Raw genomic sequence first — 6,000 nt, forward strand, 5'->3', positions numbered from 1 at the left:
TGAGTTTCTGTTTTTTTAATATTGCTAAATTGGTTTTAATGGTTTAACAGCACATACACAAATTAAAATGTTTTCTATTTGACCCAATGTCACCCCTTCTAAGGGAGAGTGGGTAAATTTTAAAATGATTGGCAATTATGAACGGTGTTATTATACTTAGACATATTCTGGGAAAATGTTGGTAAATCATTTAGGAACATTCCCCAACATTGTTTATTTCGATATAATTTGAAATGTTTTTATTGTGTTGAAATAACAACAGTAGTATCGTTTTTTGACTCAAAGTCACCCCCACTTACGGTATATCATTCGTGGATAAACAGTTTTGAATTCTATTCTATTTTTTTTTAGATTTTTCACCTGGGAGGAAAAAGCCACGTGGTCAAAAAGGGGGTTGGCGTGAAACCACGAAAAACCATGAGGAGGAGGGGGGGGGTCAAAAATTCTCGAAAAAAAGGCCACGTGGTTTATGCACGACCCCTTTGTTGAACATTGGCAGATCTGTAAACTGTTCCGAATATAAGGGATGACCGTACTGGATGTTTAAGGCTCGTCTGAAAGAGCACACGATTTTGAACCAAACTGCATCAATAACTCAAACATGGTGAGAATGCATATGCGATCAGGGGCAGTGCAGATGAAATGAAACAAATGGAGAAGCAGTACAGGGTTTGACATTTAGTTTTCTTGTGTTTAAATTTGTTTTTGATTAATTTCTTATGATTTCAGGGCATCAAAGAAAAATTTGAATTTGAATCCCATACCTCTTTTGATTTTTGTTGCAACGCTTCCACGCAACATGACGGATGGGAACTTCAAGTACCTAAAAGTAGGGTACAACATGGTAACGCGACTTTTTCAAAAAAAAAGAAAATCAAAAAAAAAAAATGAACCGACACCGCAGATAGAGCTTTTAGACAAAGTTCTTTGTTAAAGTAATAAAAATAAATAACAGAGTTATATATTAGTTGATAACAAGGAGGAAAGGCTATAAAATCACTCGAAAAATGATTTTCGTTATTTGACCTCGTAGACCCACCTTCACGTATACATATCTACTCAGAATCAAATTCAGAGCAAATGTTTGGCGTTTGTATGTCTGCAAGTCCGTGCACCTAAAAATGCACTCGATTATCTCCGGACTGGTTGAACCGATTTGGACCGCCTGGTCTCATTCGATCTGTCTTGGGGCCCCACAAGACCCTAGTAAATATTATGAAGTTTTGTAGAGTACTTCAAAAGTTATGCTAAAAAAACGATTTTATCAAAAGTCCGAAAGATTGTAAAAAGTGTTTTTTTGTGTGAGAAAACCCGTCATGCTAATTTTTTTAGAAAGGTATTTAAAACTTTCCAACGAGTCCAAAACATTCAAGATCTGACTACCCTATCAAATATAAGTATTATATATACACTTGTTTGAGGCCGGATTTCAGATATTTTGATAAAAACGTTGTCCGGACCTTTCGTTGGATGGGTAATCAAAAGACCTTTCCAATGAACCCAAAAGATTGAAGATCTGACAACCTTATCAAACATTACAAGCACTTAATTGTTATTTATATACTTTTTTGAGGCCGTGCATTCACTTTATGACATTCACGTGAGGAAGGTACCAACCACCTAAAGGTGAATCACGTAACGTTTTTTTTATTTGAGTCATTGATTTTTTTTAAATTAAATTTGTCTTTATTGAACTTTATTATAATAATTACATTTCATTTACATTCTAAGTGGTATGGCTCAATGCTCTTCATCTTTGTTATATTTTTCGTTTTATTATTAACTGTTCACATTCATTTATTTACTTCAAATTGTTTTACATTTTTGCATTGAATCGAATACATTTGGGTAAAAAAGAAAAAAAATCACTTTAACAACTAATCCTAATTTAAAACTAAAAAAAAGTAAATTCATTGAAATATTCAAAATCATTAGAACGAGTAAACTACGAACTGTATTTTAAGATAAATCCTTCAAGCGTTCTTACTTGTTCCGCACTAGTTTTGCAACCACGCAGTGTTGTTGCCATCTCGATGAAAATGTTCAGAAGTTCTTGTGGTGTAAACAGGTCAATACTGCCTTCATCCGTTGATGCTGGTTGGTTTTCCCTCGGTTGCTGACTGAAGCCGGGAGGTGTTGTAATCTCTGCAAACTTTTTGCCGCTGATTCAACGTCAATTGCTGAAGATTTGGAACCACTCGAACAGATCCCGCTCCTGGTGACGCCAAAGCAGGAAAATCCACGTCCGTGAAAGTTGGTGGTGTTTTGCGACGATTTGGTTGGTGCCTCGTCGTCGCTTGCTGCCGAATTTGTACAAACTCAGCTCGTTTTGGGCAGCTTCGATTCTTGGTAGAATGGTCGCCGCCGCAATTGAAGCATTTCGCTTCGATGTTCTCGTTGATTGTTTCGCAAGCTTGAGTTTTGTGCTCGCCTCCGCAGGTTGCACAACTACTCTTAATGAAACAGTTCCTTCCACCATGTCCAAACTGTAAACAGTTCGAACTCTGTGTCACGTCACGGTGCACTGGACGATAACGTTCCCAAGACACGATGTTGTTGAAAATTGCCCGAACTGCTTTCAGCTCAGACGGCGTTGTCGATCCTTTCTCGAGATGAACCAGGTACAGTTGATCACGATACTTGATGTCCTTGTTGTGTCTCGTCATCTTGAAGACTTCGATCACGTTCAACTTAAGAGTTTTCAACTTAAGAGTTTTTGAGTTTTTAATTCCTAAACTCTAGGAATTTTGGCTCCTTTCCTTAGGCTTCATCCATAAAGTACGTCACGCTAAAATCAGCCAAAATTTGAAAAAAAGAACGGGAATATTTGAGGAAATGCTTTATAAAAAAATACATTTGGCGAAAAAATACCCAAAGTACGCGCCAGGTGGCCACTACTTTGGGTATTTTTCGTCAAATGTGTTTTTCCCCTTTTGAAACATTTCGCCTTTTGTGATTTCGCCTTTCGAGTCTTCGCCAAACGTATGAGACTCCCTGTTTCATGGGTCGTTTGGCTGGATCGTCATGGCTGTAGTATTCAATCTTTGTGTTGTTCAAGAAATCCCGAACTTAGTTTTAATCCTTTCTGGTAGGTAGCAGAATTTTGAGTCCATCAGCACACAAGCGAATGGAAGCTCGTAAAGCACCAGATTTGATAAACCCGGTCAGCCACTTTCGCACCGAATCCGATGACGATGTTTTCACAAAAATGGGTGGCAACTTTTCCCGTCATTCAAATTCTTCCTTTTCGCTCACGTCCACAGAGAGGGTAGCGAACTGGTTTCCAGACAATTTTTGAGCGTCCTTGCTCAAACTGCCTGGCTTTGCAGGTAGCGCTTCGGCATTCTTTAACTTCTTCAAATCTGCCGATCCTGCTGGTGAGGACCGCTTCTTTTTCTAGCCGTTAGGCATTTTTCGCACTTTTTAGCACTTTTCAGGAGCTAATATCGAGGAGTAACTCACTGATTGGTGGTCCACAAGGGAATAAGGAAAATGGATGTTTTCTGAGTCTCATCCAAACAACCCACAATTTTCTAATGCCGATATCTCAGCAACTAATGCTCCGATTTACAATGTCAAAATAGGAAACATTCGTGAAATTTTCCGATCTTTTCGAAAAAAATATTTTCAAAAATTTAAAATCAAGACTAACATTTCAAACGGGCCAAACATTCAATATTACTGTAAGTCTGTAAGTCCCCTAAAACATATAAAAAAAATAAAAAAATAGCGTTTCTTTGCAAATCAAGTTTTAGTGACCAAAAGTGAAATTAAAAATCACAAAAAAAAAAATTACTGTGTATCATTTTTTTCAGTGTAGTCCATATCCATACCTACAACTTTGCCGAAGACACCAAATCGGTCAAAAAATTCCTTCAAAAGATACAGATTTTTGAATTTTCACATATCATTTTTGTATGGACAGCTGCCAAATTTGTATGGAAAGTTATATGAACGAACTAATGATGCAAAATGGCTTCTTTGGGCATACCGAAGGCACCAAAAAAGTTTCAGCCGGATTAAAAATACAAAAAAAATTTTTAGAAAAAAGACCGATTCCAAAGAGAACTGCTCTATTTTCAAAAAAATCATTTCTCGGAACCCTGTTAATGAACTCCTCCCAATTTTTAGTATGTTACGTAAAAATGTCCGAGGAATCCGAAAAAATATTTCCAGACATAGGCTCTTTGGTCCAGACACTGCAAAACGGCATTCTAAAGTTTCATACGACCTTTTCATATGTTAGGCTAGATTTATAAAACTACTATTTTTCCTCGAAAGGCCAACTTATCACCTTTCATTTGCGTATAAGACAGCTTAAATCGGTTGAAATGGCTGGGAGGGGACCATCCACTAACCACGTGGACACCCCCCCCCCCTAAAGTGTCCACGTGGTTAATATAAGTGTTAATGTAGATATTCGATTCCATCTCCCCGTGCTATAAGGTTATTATAAAGTGTTAACGTGTATTCCGTTTTTTAGCATTTTTATTTTGCACAAATTGGCTCAATGGGTTGAGATTTCTAAACAAACAAAAAAAAAATGTTCAAAGTCGTTTATTATTGCTCCTCAAGATCCATTCATTCATTGCGTATTTATCATGGAAAGTAATTTAATATTAGATTTTTTGTATCAAATAAAACTACGACATACAACAGGGTCAATACAAAAAATGTGAATGGACTTTCTAATACAATGTGGCTTACCTAAGCATCAGGTTACGCTTGAGTTTCCTGTTCAGTTGACACATTTTGTTCCCAGTTAGGTTCCTGGTAACAGGATTCATTATGGGATGACAAATAGAGAGCAATTTGACGCTGCGTTCTGATTCCCTTCCAAGTTATTTTTTTTTGAAAAAAATGGGAGCGCAGCATTTGTCAATTCATGCTGCGATGAGTTCGAGTTTAAAAGCAACAGTAGCAAATTGCAGATTCACTGTGAGGGGTAAGAGGGCGTCGAGAAAATAATTGCAAACGACATCAGGTCAAAATTTAAGAGTGAGTGATTAGTGTTACGGTAAATCCGCCCATGATTGGCTGGATATTTAGAGTAAATTTCAAGATAAAGAAAAACAAAGAATGATTCTCCATAACTGAGGCATGATATTCATATGGAAGTGTGTACTCAAAACAAACCACTCAATAAATACATACCTTGAGGTATAGCATCAAAATAGAAGAAGCAGCAGAGCAGACAAAACGTTCAACTGACCATCTTGCTAAAAGATGTTATTATGAAATTAAAAATTTTAAATTGCTTAAAATCAATTCCATGTTATGAAGAGTATCTGATGATTATCTAGAGCTAGAATCAATTTTGAGCATTTCGTCCATCGAGCCACTTTCGTCTGGGTGCTGGTCATGCCTGATGGTGTGGACCATTGTGGAAATGAGAGAAGCCTTTTCTCCTTTCTGTGCTACTTCAAATTACATGATTATCTGGAAACAGCTCATTTTCTAAAGCAAACAAAGCAAAGTGGTGGCAGCGCTTGTACGGTCCCCTGGTCAGGGTACGTCGACGTCGTCAGCAAGGCACTTCAGCTGGCTTCCAGAGAAAAACGGCCATCCAGAGGCAATGACTTGCTTGCGGTCTTCGTGGGTCGTGGATAGCAAGGGTTGATATCATGAGCGTGTTTCTGCTCTTTATTTCGAAGGGAAAAAGAGAGTTATGTCTAAACATTTGTTTCGTGCCAGAGGTAAGAATAACAAGCGTGTAACCTCACCGTAGTTACCTAAATTGAGCAAAGCAATTATATTTTTTTCTCCATTTGTGTTACACAGTCGGAAAATCGGAATACCCCAGAAAACGGAGAGAAGATAACAGTCGATTTTTGTAAAAGGAACAAAAATGCATAATTGCGAAGATTGGCGCCATTGGAAATAGTTTTCTATCCATACTGCCATTATAACTGTGTCTCGTAGTCTGAGTGATCCACCACAGTTGAAGAGAGGTGACTTGGCAAATCCGTGAAACAATTTTCGTGACATGTAAAATCAACG

Source organism: Culex quinquefasciatus, chromosome 3 (genome assembly GCF_015732765.1).
Source record: "Culex quinquefasciatus strain JHB chromosome 3, VPISU_Cqui_1.0_pri_paternal, whole genome shotgun sequence".
NCBI classification, from domain to species: Eukaryota; Metazoa; Arthropoda; class Insecta; order Diptera; family Culicidae; genus Culex; species Culex quinquefasciatus.